This window comes from Podarcis liolepis (assembly GCF_965112155.1).
Source record: "Podarcis liolepis genome assembly, chromosome: 10".
NCBI lineage: Eukaryota > Metazoa > Chordata > Lepidosauria > Squamata > Lacertidae > Podarcis > Podarcis liolepis.
In genome coordinates, this window is record NC_139562.1 from 17,470,859 (window position 1) to 17,490,303 (window position 19,445).

The 19,445-nt window shown below is 43.7% G+C and overlaps 1 protein-coding gene across 44 annotated transcripts in view; it reads left to right on the top strand.

The window, feature by feature from the left end:
• The first annotated feature begins 419 nt into the window (after positions 1–419).
• MICAL3 (microtubule associated monooxygenase, calponin and LIM domain containing 3) overlaps positions 420–19,445 on the top strand; it is a 197,538-nt gene continuing 178,512 nt past the window's right edge. For 22 of the 44 annotated variants that reach the window (XM_083460849.1, XM_083460882.1, XM_083460897.1 and 19 more), the window contains exon 1: positions 15,570–15,967. The gene's annotated coding sequence lies outside the window, so the exon portion shown is untranslated. Of the gene's footprint in view, positions 793–15,466; positions 15,968–19,445 lie in introns of those variants that run through there. The other 22 variants (XM_083460866.1, XM_083460894.1, XM_083460874.1 and 19 more) reach the window with 10 other exon arrangements.

Sequence of the window (19,445 nt, forward strand, 5' to 3'; positions counted from 1 at the left end):
CATTTCCTGTACTCAGAACAGCACAGAGAAGTTAGCCTCACTTATTTCTGTGGCTAATAGCCAAGTAACTGTGCATAGGATTGCTGCCTTATATTATTAATGTGTCAATAATACAGTATATATTTAGAAATATTTAGATTTATGTTCTCAGATGCCTGCAACATTCTCACAAAGAAAATGGAGAATTCACACTCAGGGTTCAGCCTGGTTTTCTGCGTATCAAATGATAGTGGGTGCTCCAGAGCCTCGAAAATAGGACACCTGGTATGAGAGGGGAAAAGTCATTTCTAGGGATTCATTAAAAAAAAAAAAAAGGATGTATGTCAATGGAAAGGTCTCTAGTGCCTTCCAAAAGGATGCTCAGCACATAATTTCTGTCCTACCTTTGCATCTGCATTATTCTACCACAGGGGACCACATCTTGGTTGTCATGACAACAATGACGGAATGGCAGCCTGCTGCATCATCGCACCATCTCCACAAGATGCTCTGGTGAGATGCTCTGGGAGAAGCTTACCAAAGGAGATGCACATCAAAAATACTGTTTCCCTTTCACCTCGATTTTCAGCATGCTTCACACCCACAAATAGAAGTGAAGGAAGGAAATGGTACCTGTAGGTTTTCACAAAAGGAACCTTTGCAGTGCTGGATCCTGAGGACAAAAGCAGGCAACAGGGGAATTTATAGTTCTGGAGATTCACCAAGTCAGAGGTTGCTAACAATTGTGAGTGCTCTGCTTACTGGCAAGGATTTTAACCTCTGAGAAAAAGAAATAGATTTCATCACTGTTCTGTGAGTATTGACCATATCACATGTATTTTGAAACTGAAAATGTTTAATTGTCTTGTTCCATGTGTTGATGACTTTAGGGGGAAAATAATTGGGCATAATGCCTTTTGTTGGACGGATTCTGTGAATACACTGTAAGGGGTGGGTCAGGGCATACAGTCAGTGTTGTAAATGGAAGCTAGAGGTCTACGCTGGAATTGATAATGATAATTGACACTTACATGTGCATTGTGGTTTGTAGAGTTTCATAAGTAAATGTATGCTTTTTGAAGCTTGCGTACAATCCACATTTCAGTAGTGGATGAGAAAACATTAAAAAGGGAAGAGGTCTTGCAAGGACATTCACTAGTATTATGTATGTGTATACACACACACACACACACACACACACACACACACACACACGCATGGTGCCTTAAATACTAATTTAAACTGAGACAGGTCCCTGCCCCAAGAACTTTGCAATCTAAATTTCAAGTAAACAGGGGACAGAGGGAGACAAAGGCAGCTATAACGGGAAGTATTACGTATACACAAATGTGGTTATGGGGCAATGCAGTCCTGTGCATGCTTATTCAGAAACAGGTTCCATTGTGCTTAACAGGGCTTACTGTATAGTAAATGTGTTTAGGTTAAGGCTGCGATGCAAAACAAACTTATTAGGAGTAAGTCCTATTGGACACAGAGTAAACATGCAAACTATTGCAGTGTTGGGCTTAGTTTTCTGTATGTTGTGAGGACTAAAGACCACAGCTCTCCATTCCAGGGAAAGTTCGCTTCTGGAGCCCTGATGAGAGCAGACCCCAGCCCTAGGGGGTTTGCAGCAGTATGTATACCAGAGTCCAAAGTGTACTGGTGTCCACACATCCAGCCTCAACTGTATGCATTTTATTTCTTTGGTGTCCTTTGAGATCAAAGAGCTTATGTAGTAGTGCATAGCCGCAGCTCACTGGGACTGAAGCACAAAGGGTTGCAGTTTCTTCATACCAGCATGATAATGTTACAGTGAGCCTCAAGTGACTTGTGCCTTACAGACCCAGGGATGCCAGCATGGATCCATGCCAACTGTTCCTAGGAGCAGAACGCTCAGTTCTTCTCATGTGCATATACACACACACATGCACAGAGAGAGGCATGGACTTGTAGCATGCACAAGCTCTAAAGGGATAGCACACCTGCTAAGAATTGTACTACCAGAGTTCAGTACAAAATGGGAGAGAGGTACAGGAGGGTAGGCCGCCCTCTGTGCCATGGCTGGGCCTGGGGTGCTCTCCCTTCTGCGCTTAAGCAGTTGTGCCACCACCTTTTGTTCTTTTTCAACACCCCTGGGTCATCTTCACTAAATGGATAGCTTATGTACTGAATTCTCTACCAAGGATGCAGTGATGTCCCCTGGCTGATGAGATGGCTTTAAAAAGAAGTTTGACCCATTGCTGGAGGATAGGTCTGTCAGTGGCTGTTAGACGCAAGAGCTAAATACATCCAGAGATAAGATGCCACTGGATACTAGTTGTTGAGGAGGGCTTGTTGCCTTCATGACATTCCTTTGGGTTCCCTGGAAGCATCTGGCTGCCCACCGTGAGAAATACAATACTGGACTTGCTAGATGGACCAGTGGCCTGGCCTAGCTGTTATCACTTGATTAGGCAGGGTGGTGTTGCCCTGCCACCATCTGGAGGGCCTTCTTGTCCCTAACAGCTGTGCATGAAGGATGTTGCCCAACCCACTGGGAAGTAAAGGGAAAACACTGCGATCCAAAGCAGGATATGTCTATTTCCTGCCTGTAGTGGCTATGAAACTTGGAGCAAAGCTCATTGTGTATCATAATGGGAATTCTGAAAGACAGGAGGAGTTTTACGCCTCGCATGTCTTCTTTGGAAGCAGTCTGACATGCAGGTGAGCTTTTTGGCATTACATTTGTTCACTTCTTAAGGGGAAAAGTGTGCAAATAGTAAAGCGCAGCCAGGGTCTTCAAAGCAACGTGGGAAATATTCCAGCCCAAATAGTGTTGTGAAATGTCGTGACAGCGTCTGGCAGCAGCTCTCCAGTGTAAGGCAGATTTATTCCCATCACCTGCTATTTGATCCCTTTAAACTGGAGATGCCAGGGATTGAATGCATGCAAAACAGGTGTTCTGCCAGCAAGCTGTAGTCCCTTGCTTCAGGTACAATTGCTGGCAGGTGAGCATTCTAATTTTTGTGCCTTGAAAATATTTACCTGCTACAAATCAAGGCACAAGAGCAAGTCAGGTGGCTGTTTTGTGGTCTGGTGGCAATCCTCCAAACGATATTCTCCCCGCACACACACACCCCATATAACTCCAGAGTAGCATAGAAAAAAAGACAGGACCTTTTTCCAATGAACTTAGAATCTTAATTGTAGAAGGCAAGGAGATACAAAGAGAAGACAGCGCCAAGGGTTGACTGTGAGTGAATGAGTACAGTTATATATGCACCCATATATACATAAACATATAAACACTGAAATACTTCGTTTTCTTTGCGTGGTTTCCTCCCTCAAAAAAATTGTTAATAGATGCCCTTCACCAAATTTGGTTCCAGGGTGGTTTGCAAAATATGCAGTGAAATCCTAAACGAGTTTGCTTAAAAACAAGCTGCATTGTACGAAATGGTATGTGTGTTTAGGGCTGCATCCCAAATATGCAGCAAAATAAAACTTTTTTAAAAATCAGATAACGAAACAGAGATTCTCAACTCATGGATGGACCATGTTTGATCCCATGACAGCTGAAAACCTCAGTGTTTGGAACAGATGAGACCTCAGATCAGCAAGGGAAGAAGGGGGTCGGCTAGCTCAACCCAGTCCATGGACAAAAGGGAAATGTATGCACATAACTCCTGTCAATGCTAATGGGAGTCACGAGATGAAATTCCCTAAGCACCAAGAGCCAAAGCCGCCCCCTCAATGTGCAAGCAGCATAAAGACGTGTCTGTGTGTGTGTTGGCACGGCTGAGGGCCTAATGTGGAAGAATAATAGACATCAGAAATGGACATGAATTATTTGTTCATCTTGCCCATCCCCATGGAAATTGCTCCAGAATTATTCTCTGCTTTCTGTTTTTGGGGATTCCTGCCCGCTCAGTATTTAAACAAACATACATCTTTCCCCAGTCTCTTTTTAGACAGCTCAGCAAATCCAGGCAACAGATACTCTTGCAAGCCAGTTCTTATTGAATCCAAGTCTCTTCCTGCATCATTCCCCAGCCCTGTTTGTTTTATTCATCACATCTTGTTTCCTGCTGCTCCAACCAAGGAGCTTAGCACAATGCACAAGGGGCTATGCCATTGTCTCATCACACCATGGCTGCTAGATAGCTTAGGCTGGCACAAGGCCATCCATAGAACTTCAGCAGTGATCAGAACTTGTGTTCCAAGACTAACACTGTATCAATCCTATACACATTTACTTAAGCACCATTGAACTCAATGGAGCCTACTGCCAAATGGGCATGACAAGGGTTACGCTGTTATTGTAGCATAAGCTCTTGTGGACTAGAATCCCCTTCATCAGATGTTCATGTGGGGTTGAGGGTAGAATGCAGCCAACACAGCCTGTGACAATGCCATGTTAATTAACGTGACCATTTGCAGCAGCATGAATTGAAATGCAGAAAAAGAAAAAAACATGACTGTACTTTTCTAATTTTATATCTGCCAGCTGCAGATAACACTGCATGCATCTGATGAAGGGGACTGCAGTTCACAAAAGCTTATGCTGAATGTATTGGTTTTTACGATACAGCATATATTTATGCAACAAGCACAAGGCTCTTTATTTGTTATTGCTAAATGTGTTTTGAGTCACACAGCTTCTATAATAAGTACAAGCGAGTACACTGTGGGACTGAGAATTGTGTTAAACATTCTTCCATTCTAAACAGAAGGAAACTGTTGTGTTCAGTTTACTAACATGTCCTGCTTCAGGAGAAGCCAGTGCTGTCTAAGTTATCGCAGGCTACAATTAATATAATGTACAACCATATTCAGCAACGTGTATTGGTGGTCGGTGCACGTTAGGTGTGTTACATGATTGAGTTTGCTTATTCTCCTCCATGGAATTTGGAAGTACTTACAGTTTGTGACTTCTAATTTCCAGAACCAGAAACCCTTTTCTGCATTAAAGCAACCTTATTCAGCTTCTACAGGGATCCTATTTATTGGCTCCTTCTTAAAAGGGGTGGAGTCTTCCTAACCCCTTGGTGAGTCCCCGCCCCCTTAGAGAGTAGCAGCTTGTATGGATCAATTAAAAGGGCAAAAGGAAGGAGTTCCCCTCCCCTTAGGAAGTTTGAGTGTGCTAGTTTTGATAACTAAAATAGCAGGGGTTGCCTTTACATATTTTTATGTTAGTAGTTTTAGACTTTTTCCGTTCCTACAGGTAATGAGAATAAGAATTTGAATCCAAGTTGTAAAAAGAAAAATATATGAGAAGAGTATTTATTGCAAATCAGCATCTGTTTCACCCCAAAGGATTTGTTTCAAAGGTAGATTTCTCTTCGCTTAAAAAAAGGTAAACAAAAACAATGTTTGCTTTTCCTGCTTGTATTTCTGAAGGGGTGGTGGTATTATTCTGTGGTTATTTGCCACTGATAATATATTTTGGCTCGGCATTGTATAATTTAACTATCTAGGTTTTGTATCTTTAACTTGAGGTTGATTCAAGGGTTGGTATGCTTTTGCTGTGGCCCTACACAGCAGTAGGGGCTAGTGGACCTGCAGCAATGAGGCAATGGACACACACACTGAGGAAAGAGGAGTCCATGGAGGGGGTCTTGTATTGGACCCTCCAAAATCTGGAACTTTAGGTAGTTAAATTTTAATTTTGTTTTTGGACCGATGGTCTGTGATAAAGGATGTGTTCTTCTATTGTTTGTTTCTCTGGCTTCTGTATGCTTTATATCCTTTAGTGCAGCTCTTGTATACAGTACATTCTCTTTCTGTCTTTCTGGTGGCAACATAACTCATCTGACCATATTTTTTTTTATTGCTTGCTAGAAGTTAACCTTGTGCTCTTTCAAAATGGGCAGCATTCATGCAAATCTTTAATGCAGAAAGGGAGCAAGTTTGCAATCATTTCCCCCTGCCGCATTCGTTAGACAGTCAAATTAGGAATAATCTTTCCTGGCTGTAACACACCAAGTATTGTTCTGCAAGTTGGATCAAAACTGCCGGGTTGCACAAAAGAAGTATTCTACACAGGACTTTTAACAGTTGTGCTAAGAAGGAGTTCTCTTTCCATCATGGTGGGCTGTAAGAGAGAAGTGTTATGTGTAATAGGTTGGAGTGGGTGGGGAAAGGGAGAGTGGCTATTTGAAGGAAAGGGTGATGGGTCGTATTGAACTTCTTTTGTGTTGAGTTGAAATCTAACACAGTATTGATATTTAATTTTTCCACACATAAGAAATTCAAAACTATTAACGCTAAGAAAATGTTGACCTAGTGAATAAAATGGTCTTAAATGCGGAAATGAATTTAGAACTGAAGCATTCTTGCTGCAGAAATTGGAGATATTTGATGCCGAAAATAAAATTAAAATCCAGTTCTGTTGACGTATCAGATGTGTACAGTTGTCGTGCTTTGTATCAACTTCTCCTCTTCCTTTTTCTCTACAAAGGTAATCTTAGTCAGGGGGAATTCCTTATTGTAGTCTGGGGCATGCATCCTACAGTTTAATCATTCAGTATTTTCCTGTTATTGAACATGAATTAGGGTATGATGAGTCACTGTATTTGGAACAAAGAAAGATTTATCACAGAAAGCTATTTTAAGGCCTCCCTCACTTTTTTAAAAAACAACCCATAAAAAGCTATGTGTCTGCCAGTTACAGAAGTCTTATTCCAGGGAGACAAAATGTTTAAAATATCTTTCCAGGATCATCTAATGTTGTAAAATCCATCAGGTAGTGATTGGTGCAATCTGCTGTGCCTGTACCTAAACCTAACTAAAAAGTCTAAATTCCATTATTTGTACACACACACACACACACACACACACACACACACACACACACACATTTTGGGAGTGGAGAGTACAAACTTCTTTGGTTCAAAATTATGTAATTATTTTAGAGAAAGAGAGCCATTAGTCAAGAGAGCTCCCTGTCTTGAACTTAAAATCCAAAATTTGACAAAGAAGAAACAAAGGAAGGGGAAGGAAGAGTAAACAATGAAAAACATGCAGTTATTTTAATAGCATATACTTATGCTTGGTTACAGGCTTAATGTTCTGGGACCTGGGGGGCTGTGACAAAGGTTTGTTTTGCCTCTCCCTCCTAAAAAGAATACATATAAGAACTTGGTAACTAAGAATTTTCCCCATCTCCCTCCCAGTCAGTTTTCCTGAAAACCTGAGTGTTTTAGTTTATTGTATTGCTTTGAACCGTATTGGTTTTTAAGATTATACATTGCTGTGTGGGTGCCTTTGCTCAGAGAGGTGGCCCTCCAGTCCACAAGACAAGTAAGTGTGCAACAAGTCTGACATCCACAGTGAGAAATCGGGTCCTCCTTTAACGAGGGCACGTATTGCGGTGAGACCAGGAAACCAACACCCTGTGTTGTGGGTGGGTACGGTTGGTCAGCCACAACACCCGATTGGTAGGTCCCTCGTAGCTGGGTGCAATCTGGACAGTGGGATGCAGACTAAACAGGTCAAGGGACCTGTTTATACCCATGCACGTAACCCAGAGCTTCCTCTTTCGGCGCATGCATTTGGAACACCCGCCCACCTCTCCCTATTTTTAGGGCTTTGTGCTTGACCTTGCTATGCCGTCGTGTGTCGTCTGTCGTTGGGACAGGGGCATGGCAGGAATTTTCCCCACTTGGCTGATTGGCTGTTGCCATTTGGGTTTTGCTTGCCGCATAGCAAATTGTCACAACTTGTAAGGTTTCGTATAGGCTCTGGTTCAGGTGATGGGGTGGGAGAACGCTCTCGCCATTCCTATGTGAATGGTACAGTGGTGCCCCGCAAGACGAATGCCTCGCAAGACGAAAAACTCTCTAGACGAAAGAGTTTTCCGTTTTTTGAGTCGTTCCGCAAGACGAATTTCCCTATGGGCTTGCTTCGCAAGACGAAACGTCTTGCGAGTTCTTACGAGTTTGTTTCCTTTTTCTTAAAGCCGCTAAGCCATTAATAGCCGCTAAGCCGCTAATAGCTGCTAAGCCGCTAATAGCCGTGCTTCGCAAGACGAAAAAACCGCAAGAGGAAGAGACTCGCGGAACGGATTAATTTCGTCTTGCAAGGCACCACTGTATTTCATTAAAGGAATCCAGGGACTCGATGGTTTGGTCAACCCCTGAGAGGGGTTGTGCCCGTGCCTGAGTCCAGGGGAACATTTGGGTGGCGGAGATAGCCTGTTCCCGGCTTTCCACTTATCCAGGTGTTCACCCTTGGCTGACCTATGCTGGTGCCCTGGGTCAGCGCTACCTGCATGGCAGGGAGCTAGTCGAACCAGAGCCTATGCAGCCATTCACTTTCTGTAATCAATACAGTTGTAATCAATACAGTTGCCTAAATTCTGCCAAAATCAAAAACTAAAATTTGAGTCAAGTGTGAATTTATTTAGGGGGGAGGTTTCTGGGTCTGAACACGCAAAAACGGGTACTAGTGATCTGTTATGGCAATGTGATGGCTTGAGATAATGGGTGGGTAGGGAACAGAAAGGTTGAGGCTGGCAATTAACACGGGAAAACAAGAAAATAAAACGTTAAATTATAATAGGAATTTAGTGTTTTGGTATAGTGTGCTGTATATTTCTCTAACTTTTCTGGCTTTTAAAAAATTCATCTTGTGAAGTGTAGTAGCAGTAAGAAGGCTGAGCAGTGGGGAAACAGCTTAGAATTTAGGTTTTTTTCTTAATGTTCTTCTCTGTTTACTTTGGCGTGGTCCAGTCTATAGAGATATTTCAATAGCTGTTAAGTACAAGGCCCCAATAATTCACCTCTACAACCTCCTCCTGGTCCGTAACCATAGGCCTCCTTCATTTCGCCAACAGCAGGGGTCAGCAAACTTTTTCAGCAGGGGGCTGGTCTACTGTCCCTCAGACCTTGCGGGGGGCTGGACAATATTTTTTTTTGGGGGGGGGGGAATGAACAAATTCCTATGCCCCACAAATAACCCAGAGATGCATTTTAAATAAAAGGACACATTCTACTTATGTAAAAACATGCTGATTCCCGGAACGTCCGCGGGCCAGATTTAGAAGGTGATTTGGCCGGATTCGGCCCCCGGGCCTTAGTTTGCCTACCCATGGCCTACAGTTAGTCAGCTGCAGCTGGTTGTTCCTCAGAAAGAATTATAATGCCTTGGTGATAGCTTCTTCTTTCCCTTACTGTTTAAAAAATATAAAGGTGCCCTTATAGAGTTTTTTAATTAATAGATATTTCCTTATATTGGACAGTTGTCAGCAACCTATAGTGTACAGAGACATGCCTTAACAAGATCACATATGGCTGCTAGAGGCGGTGGCTTAAAACTCCTATGTGGAGGTTCTGTGGAATCTTAAAACTGTGTTTTTCCTAATTCCTGTTTGCCTTTATTTCTGGGTCCAGGGATGTTATACTTGTCCTTGCTTCCTTTTAATTACAAACATGGAAATTCTTAATATTTAAGTTGATACCTGGAAATAACTGGGATTTATTGTTTTGCTGAAATTCCACACTCCCTCCAGAAATGTGGCATACAATATTGCATCATCAAAGGTGCAACTCCAGATTTTTGTTTTCTCCATTGGTGCTACGAATTAACCTTCCTATTATTCCAGTAAAGTACCATATAGTAATTAATGTCAATATTTTCTTGGGCTTCAGAAGCTGACGATGCTGCTAACTCAGGTTTTAATTTAATTTTTTAATTATTTTTTTTACAAATGTTGACACTTGCGCTGCAGAATTTAGAAGAGCTGCCGTGTCAAATGTGACCAGCTTCAAAAGGAAGTTTATGATAGTAGATGACAAGAGAGGGCTTTCCCAAATAACTGTGTAAGTGTTTGCCATCAAAGGATCCCTTGTTATTGCTAACACAATGATGCATTATGCTGGGTGTTTAGAATTTGACAGCCGTGCTCCCCCCTGCCCCCATAGTAAGTTTGCATCACTGATGAACTTGGCTACTGTTCTTCCAATTCTGTGTATCTCTTGCTGTATGTTGTTGTTTACTGCAGTGAGACAAGTCAAGGGAGCTGAATGAGGACACCATGTTGGCAGTCCTGTTGAACTTGGCATAGGTCATGTGGATGCAACTGCTAACAGCTTTGGTTTTAATTACATAGTTTGTGTAAAAGATTTCTTGGTGGTAGTAATACAAAGCCAGCAATGAGGGTAGTGGGTTGCTGTCCTGTCCTGTTCTTCATTGGAATTGCAAGTTCACCTTGAAGGCAAAAAGCAGGCAGTGGATTATATTAATCACTCCTTGTGTTCTGACAAATTTCAGATAGTTAGGACATAGCAGCTCATGCCACAATAAATCATAAGCTGTGTAGGGATTATAACATTAAGAACTATGGCAGCACATCTCAGTCTTTATGTTGTACAGTGGTGCCCTGCAAGACGAAATTAATTCGTTCCGCAATTTTTGCCGTCTAGCGATTTTTTCTTCTTGCGAAGCACGGTTTAAACGGTTTAACAAAGTCGCAAGACGTTTTCGTCTTGCGAAGCAAGCCCATAGGGGAATTCGTCTTGCGAGGCAAATCGCGAATGAAAAAACCTTTCGTCTAGCGAGTTTTTTGTCTTGCGAGGCATTCGTCTTGCGGGGCACCACTGTATATTTATAACGTACATATACAAATGCTCTCCTCTAGTGCCCTTACTGCTCAGCAACTAGATACCTCTGGGCCAAATCCTTACCTCTTAAGGAACATCAGTGGGCCCAGTATACAGGAAGGGTCTAGTAATTGTTTGGCAATATGGGTTGGGTTGCAGTATACTCTGAAGAATAGTGCTGGTGGGAAACCTAATCCTCCGTCACATTCTCAAAATGACCTCTCTACAATTTTTATATTATTATTTTCTTGATACTTTTTATCCTGTCAAAGTGCTCAAAGGGCATACAGTGTCAGGCTTCGGGGAATTGGCTTGCTCCCCTGTGGCCGTAAATGAGCAGATCAAACGAAAAGGAATTCTTACCAGTTAGTTTCTTTAATAAACACGGCGAAGGACAAAAGAAAGCATCTAAGCAGAATGGGGGTGCTCCCAATTAAGGTCACTCCCCCCTCTATTCCTTTTAATCCATGTCACTCCTATGTTTTGTAATCTGAGTTTGTACCCTCTGCACTTTCTGTTCTGACACTTTCTGAGCTCTCTGAGACTTTGGTGAAGGGGTGTGTGTGGATACTATCCAGAGACTGTGAATCTGCTAACACACTCTCTCTTCTAGTGTTTTTTCTGCTAGCTGTTCCCCATCAAGTATTTCCCAGCTTCTGCCTTCTGAACTATGCCCCTCTGCAAACCACTGCTCCAAATCTATACTGTCCTCCTGCTCCTGGGAAGACTTATGATCAGGAGGAGGGGGTGGCTCCCACCATTCTTCCTCAGTGTAGCCCTCCTCAGCACGGTCTCTGACATACAGTACTGCAGCAAATTGGAAGGGAGATTGCGTGTTGAGATTCCTGCACGGCAGGGGCTGGACTAGATGAACCCTGTGAGTTAGGTTAGGCTGGGATAGTGGTGGGCCCAGGGTAAACCAATGTACTTTATGGTTGAATTGAGGATTTGGAGTTGGGTTTCCATAGGCCTAGTCCAATACCCTAACCAGTACCTCACACTGAGCTTTAGACCAAGGGTTCCCATTTGAGATGGTTCAAAATTACTGAAACCCACCAAAATAGTGGTATGGGGCCAGAGCGAGTCACAAAACAATGGCAGTTTTTCACAATCATCTGGCAGTTAATTAAGATCATAGTCTACTAATTAACTTGCCTTCCTTTGGAAGTTACAAAATTCTTTGCTGTAGGGTTTTCCTTGAGACAAAGAGTTCCACAGCTCTGTGACTCAGGCTAAGTACAGTACAGGCACTTATTGTAGAGAAAGGTGGGGAACCGCTGACTCACAGGCCAAACTTGGCCCACCAGGCATCCTCACTTGGCTTGCAAAGCTGTTTGGGGCAAGCCACACTCACCCCGATGTCAGACATGATGTCAGGTGTTGACAGGTAAGAGCAGAGCTCCAAAGAAACAATCAGAAGCTTAAAGTGAGCTGCTGAATTTTCCTTTGTTATTAATTAATTATATTTCCTTCAATACTTTCTCTGGCACTTTCCCCTGAGACCTTCCTCCCCTCTTCCAAACTTCTGCCCACTTTTGTTCAGCAACCAAGGAGTTGCTGGTAAGGGCATTGGTCCAACCAGAAAGCTATGGCAGGGCTTGGGACAGGCAAGTGAGGTGTATATGTGAAGCCCTCGAAAAATAGGGGTGGGACATTTCCCCCCAGGCTTTCGCATCTCTAGTGAGCAGGCCCTGGGCAGGCTGTGGCACTGATATCCATCTGAAAGTGGCACAAGTCTCACTGGTGGGTCCTGGCTCACTATTTGAGAAACAGCCTTAGACCATTCTTACTGAGATGCAACATTACATGGGCTTCACTGATAGATTGGGTTAAAGATATTAGATTTTGTTCTGTGAGAAGGGAATGCAGGGGGGAAATGTGCACCATATTTTATTGTAGTTTTGGTCAGGGCCTCCCTTGTACTACAATGCAACGTCACAGTATCTATGGAAATTCAAACAAAATGTTGATGTGAATAATCCTGCCGTAGGATTGAAACCAGAGACTAAAGTCCCCTTCAAAGAGCTTGACTGAAGTGTAAGGTTCCTCTAGACTTTATTTGTCAGCTTCAGGCTGACATTTGCTGTGGTTTCTTATTCCTCTAGTGGGAATTGCTTTGGCCATTATTAGCACTTTATTATGATTGCTGATAGGCTGGGGAGGAGGGTGGGCATGTTGGAACAAAGCCCTGCTTCCATAGCTGTGGCAGTACAAAGCTTGCATCTCTCATTCAGTAATGCGAGCATCTGCTTTTGAAAGCATTATTAATTTTTTATTTGGTCTCCCCCCGCCCCCCATATGTTATTTCCATCTTTTTTCTCCAGCGCTAGTCTTTTAAACAATCTGGCATTTCACAGCAGGGGGTCAAGAACTTGAAGGCTACCCCCTTAATCCTGGGATTAATTACACAATTATGCAGCAGTCTAGTCACAAACGACTTAAACTGGAGTATAGTAGGAGTTAAGCTAATTTAGTACCACTCTGAGAAAGAATTGAAGCACTGGTCTATAAATCACAATTGTGCTTAAAGGCTGCTGGTGGCATCCTCTGGGTAATTGCTTTGTGTAAAGACTATAACATGCAGAATAGCTTGCCATGACTGTGTGGAAAATATATGTACCCCTATGACCAATAGGAACTTCTGTTGGTGTAATTAGATTGCCCATGTAATGTAAACAAGTCATATGGCAAGACACTCTACTTACAACGGCTGTAACACAACAAGGGGAGATATGACCACATGCAGGGTCCCCTCCTTGCCATGGCTTCCATGTGGCAGTTCTAGAGTATAAACTTGCCATAGAAGGTGAGAGAGAGAAATAAGACACCTGTTTTAATTCCCACTCTGGGAAAACAAGATTTTAAATTTTATTTCTTGATTTCATTTTTAAACCACCCCTCATCAAGCAAGTGATCCTAGTACAGGATGCATCAAATACAAAATCAAACTAACAATACAACAAGTCCAGTAAAAACATTAAAAGCAGTGGGCACAAGTACTCCTCTTCCTTAATTCAAAAGTCAGTTTCCTAGCACGCGAAGAATCCGCACAATTAAAAAACTGGCTAAAGAGATAAAGTTTTAATTGGCACTAAAAGCCCTCCAAAGCTGTGTTCTAGATTTTCCTCTTTATCCCCCCCCCCCAAATGTTCAGTTTACTGTTCCTTTAGTCCAGCAGACTTTCAGTTTTCTGAAGGGTTAAGAAACATTAAGTGGTGCATTTCAAAAAATTAACTTTAAGGTACAGGTTTATTTGTATAAAGCCCTATATAGCCTGGAATACTAGGATGCCTGAAACTTATAAAGAGGTCCATTCTACACAATGTAGGAATTGGGCCTTTAATGTTGTGGCACCTACTCTTGAGAATTGCTTCACCTTGAATATTAGACAAGGTGCAATCTCTGTTTCTGGCACCCGCCAGAACAAGCCTTTTAAGCTGAGATCTTTCCTGGTCTACATCTGTACTGTATTGTTTCTAAGAATGCTTTAATTGTTTTGTCACTTGTTGTTTGCTGCCCTGGGTATTTTGGGAGGAAGTATAACTAACTAACCAACCAACCTTCCAAATGTGGCATTGCATACCACAGGATGTAGAGAAGTTCCCAGCTATCAAGGCACATTACTGTACTCTGGAAAACTCTCTAGTACAGTAGTCCTAATCAGTTCAGTTCCTCTCATAACACTACTATTTTAATGCTTTAGCTGTGTCAAGCACACATATTGGCAGCTGCCTGAGGCTGTCACCTCACCTTACCTCATGGGTTTGCCAGCCCTGTTAACTAGTGTACCATATCTGGGCTTTTTGCATGGAACTCTTAAGATTTTTAGGGGGGGGGGGAGGGAAGGCATTTAATAATCAACCCCTGCAAAACTACATTTCCCATAGTCCCTTGGAGAAAGAAAGCTGACTTCTTGGTTTATTTTTCCTGTAACATCTCTGTGGAAACGAGCTGCTTGCAAGTTACCACAGTAAGGCAGCAATGCTATGCTTCTTGAGGAGTAAACTTCTTTGGGATTTGCTTTTGAATGTGTGCGCAGGGTCGGGCCGCAAGAGGAACTAATGCACCAGCGTAAACGGCGGTGGGAGGGTGGGTAAGCGAGAGCGAGACTCTTCAGCTGTTTGTATATTGAGGACACTTTCAAAGCCGTGATAGTCTGTAGCAGCAGTCAACAGGAGTCTTACGGCACATGAAAGACTGACAGAGTTATTGTAACGTAGGCTTTTGCGAATAACGCTTCATGTACAGTATCTGATTACCGTAAGCGGCTTCTAGTGCACGCAAGTTTATGGTAGAATAAAGCTGCAATCCCATTCACACTAAAACTTGATGGAACTCAAACCCAGGGGCTTTGCTTCTGAATAGACCGGTATAGCATTGCACACTGGAAATACTTAGCTTTCGAAGTACTACAACATTCTCTTGTGTGTGTGTGTGTGTGTGTGTGTATATATATATGTTTTGACCTCTAATTTCTAACGAAGCGCAGTGGTTCAAGGGCACTGCGCATATTCGAAAATCCTTCCTTAAACTTCCAGCCGTTCCTGATACAAAGCGCCCAACGGCTCTCGCAAGCAGAGCCGTTGCCGGCACAATAATCCCGAGCCCGCTTCCTACAGCCGCCGCCTCTCCTACTCCCTCTTGTGCTTTTTTGGCTGGTGTTGCTGTACTGTATTGAAATGGCATTGCAAATTATTGGATAGCTGGAGGTCAAGGTTGCTCTCTTCCCACGTAAGAGGCTGTGACGTGAACAGGGCGTGTGCTGCTTTCTCTCTCTTTCTTTCTCCCTCTCCCCCCTTTTCTTTCCTCTCCTCCTTTCCTTGGGACTCCTCCAGACACCTGAACCGCCCTCCGCCGTTAGCCTGTGCCGCTTTAAATGCATTGCGCCTTGGCCCTGCTGCAGTCCCTTGAGCGGCTTCCCATTGGCCGCTTTGCTTCGCGTCTCCGCGCGGCGGCCAACCGCCGCCTTAGCTTTTTGTATCACAATTCGGACCGCACCACCGCCTCTCCCGACGGAGGGGTGTGCGAGCGGACGCGACCAACCCCGGGACGCCGCTCCCTGTCCCCATTGGCCGCCGTTGGCTAATTCCCGCTCCATAAACCTCGGAGCGGAGCGGCGCGCGTGCTTCTTTAAGAAGCGGGGAGGACGAGCTGGCCCCGTCCGCGTCCCTCGTGCCCAGCAGCAGCGGGCAACGTCTGCCAAGGTGTGTGCGAGCCTGTCGCTGTTCCTTCCCTCGCCTGCCCGGCGAGGAGAAAGCCTGGAGCGCGTGCAACGCGGAGCGCAGCCGGCCGGAGACCAGAAGCCCCAGGGAACCGGGCAACGGTGCAGCGGGCTCGCCCTGTGGCTTAACGCGCGCTGCGCGAACTTCTTCCTCCCCCAGCAAGCGGGCACCGGTCGTGAGCAAGTACGGGAGGCTGCAATGCACCGGCCGGAGGGAAGGAGGGGGGCAGATCGTTTTCCCGCGGCTGGATTCCAGCTCCAGGGTTGAGGATCGGGGCTGGCGGAATAGTGGGGAGGGGTCTCTGCCGGGCTGCCTGTCGCCTTTTCTGCACCGAAGTCCCAGGAATCGAGGGCTTTAGTGGGGTGGCCTGTTCCTCCATTGTTGGGGAAGGTGATGCCTTTGGGAAGGGTGTTTTCTGCATGAAGGTTTCTGGTCCTGCTGGCTGCAGAAGAGCGTGGTTGCCGCTCTTTTTTTTAAGGGAGGGTACGCGGAGGCGGTTTATTGGGGTTCCTTTTTTACAAAAGAAAGAAATGGGAGCAAGGAATCCTCTTCTCCCCACAAATTTAGATAATAGCAGGAGGAGCGCCCTCCTCGGTTCTGCTCAGAGCAGAGAGCTTCCCTGCTGTGATGTGTGTTGCTGCGGGTAAAGTGGTGGGGGGGAAGGAGTGGGTTTTTAGGACGTTCGTGCATTCTCTATTATGAAAACATTCCTCCGCTCTCTGCATTAATTAATGCAAAAAAACCCACCCGCAGTCTTTTGGGATTCCCTACGTATGCGATCAATAAAAGTGGACCGGAAACCTCTGCTTCACACACAGAGTATCGGAGACAAGCCAATCTTTTCCGTAGCGTCGTGATAGTATTGCGTATCACTGGTAGCTGGCAGATAAGGGGTAGCAGATCCGCATTAACACCGCGGCAAAACATGTGTCTGATTGCCCTGCCTAAAGCGCAACGGCAAAGTCGAAGCCCTGATCTAGGCACGTCTCCAAGGGTGTCCTGTGTTTGAGGATTGTGTGGGATAAGATGCATATGCAGAAATTCTCAGCCTTTTGTGCCTGACTGCTTTCCATATACTGGCATTCACCAGCATGGGAAGGGCTCTGATGTACTTAGTAAGGAGTGTTGGATTTCTAAAATGAGCCAGCTTTAAGCTTGCCAGATTGTTGCACTTCTTCTCTGCAAAAGCTCTAAATCTGGGTTTTGCAAAGGCTGGTTATGGGATACTCTGCCTGTCTTCAAAGGCAGTTTCAATCTCTGTTACTTACTATACATTCTTTGTGGATGAACCTTGGGGTCGGGTGCAGCAGAAGTTTCCCGGGCAATGACGTCTTCTTGAAAGTGAACCCTAATATTTCGTTGTCCAGGCTTGGAGGGACAGGATTAGGCCATTTAGTGGTCTCAAGGGCGGACTGGTCTTGAAAGAAATCCTGTTCAAGTGAGCTCTTTGTCTGAGAGATTTGACAGAGGTGCAGAGTTTTGAAACAGGGCCCTGTGTTATTGGTGAAGAGCTTCGTCTGGTACCAAGGGGATGTTATTCAGCAAGAGCAACCCTTTGTTATTTTATCTGTGCAAAATGTGTGAACATTTCTAAAGTCCCAAAGGCTGCAAAGAATCCTTGTTAGTTACTTGTGTGGATAAAGCCAAGGTGTATTTGAATGGGAGAAATAATCACTTGTAGACCATATATCAGCCACAGCATAGTGGAAGATGTGTTTGGGGAAGATTAATCCCCCCCCCAGGAAATGTTCTATGTGTACCCTTTACTTGGGAGCACAGCAAGTCAGAGAAGAAGGGAAGCAGATTTTTAGAACTGGAAAGAGGTAGCAGGCAAGCTTTTTGTAACTTCTTCTAGATGAATTTATTTTTGTATGGCTGCTTGATGGGGTTGTATTGTTTCAAATGAAGTAAGGATTTATAAGGAATGACATTTTTTTGAATTTGTAAACAATAAAACTTCCCTTATCTGGTGTATACCCCCCTTCCCCGATTGTTGAGTGTACTGTGTTCCACTATTTACTCCAGACAGTTTTATATTGCACAGAAATAGTTTTTTTCTGAGAAATTTGTGGGACTAGGCATGCATGTGTCCACGTTCTATATTTCAAACAGTTAATATTTGGAAGATAATTTTATTTGCCTTGTATATCTTGTCTAGATGTGTTTACAGGAGGTATCTTACGATGCCCTTTATTCTGGGTAGAGAACAATGCAACCAGTTATGATTGATTGCCTTTTTACAGAGTCTAATGTGATAGCTATCCATTAACTATGGGAGAGACAGAAGGGACAGATCCTTGCCAATTCTATTGTGTGGGAAACTACAAAGAGATATTAGTACTGAAAGCAGTGAATTATGCCAAATACCTACTTAAATCCTGGAGTGTGCCAGATGAATTTTCAAGCACTGTCTTGTTTCGGAACTGCTACATCTAGGGGTTTTATGAGTAAAATTCAGATTGGGAGGGCTAGGTTTTTCTCTATCTCTCTCTGCGGAATTTGAGATTCTGAGATCTCCATACTATGAGAGTTGTCAATTAGTGTGTTCTAGTTGGGATTGACTGTTTCTAGATGTGATTTGGTTATGTATGGAAAAATGCAGTTTTACATTTCCCTAACCCCATAATGTATAGCTAGATTTACCAGGTGCTCTGTAATCTCAGAAACCACTTTAGGCTCTTGCTGCACTCTTATGAATGAAAGGGAGCAACCTGAGGGAATTCAGGAAGCCTGGTAGAAGCACTGGGTGGTATTCAACTAAATTTTACTCACGGTAGACTCCTTGAAATTATTGAACTGAATTTAGGCTTCTTCATTAATTTCAGTGCGTCTACACTGAGCAAAACTTGGTAAAATAGCAAGCATTGTTCTTTGTGTACCCTGTGCTTTCCTCACCATACAGACTTTACTCAGTGAAGACATCTGAAGATGCTCTCCATTCTGAGTGACCTTGAGGCAGTCACTATCTCTCAGTGTAAACTACCTCACAGGGTTGCTGAGTGAATTTGTTGACTGCAAGACCAAACCGTTTATGCTTCATGGAGGGCAAGATGAAAAATGTAGTTAAGTGCACCTGTTACATATATATGGGCCCGTTCACACGTGTAATATTACCATGCTGGTGGGCTATTAATAGGTGGCATTCTAACATTCTAACATTAACACATTCATGGGCCAGTGTGTACAGTAAGTGTGTGCATGCAGAAAATTTACACAGGTCAAGGCTTTCACCTTTGCTTGCATCCATGGAGGTCCATGGGAATTTTTCCAGCATGGAGGGGTAAACCACTGAAATGGGGGAGCAGATGGATTTCTTTTTTAAAAAAATGAAGAGAAGAATGTCTATACATGTTGTCACTTATCTCAGGTTTCACAAATGCTAGAAACAAAAGTTGGGAATTGGAATAAAAAAGTTCCTTCCAGTAGCACCTTAAAGACCAACTAAGTTAGTTCTTGGTATGAGCTTTCGTGTGCATGCACACTTCTTCAGGTGCTACTGGAAGGAACTTTTTTATTTTGACTATGGCAGACCAACACGGCTACCTATCTGTAATTGGGAATTGGAGTTATGGTTCATCTGGGGTGGATCTGCCCCCCCCCCCATTTTATATTGGGCCCAAGTCTTATGCACTGAATATAAAACAGGGGTGAGTGTTTAGGA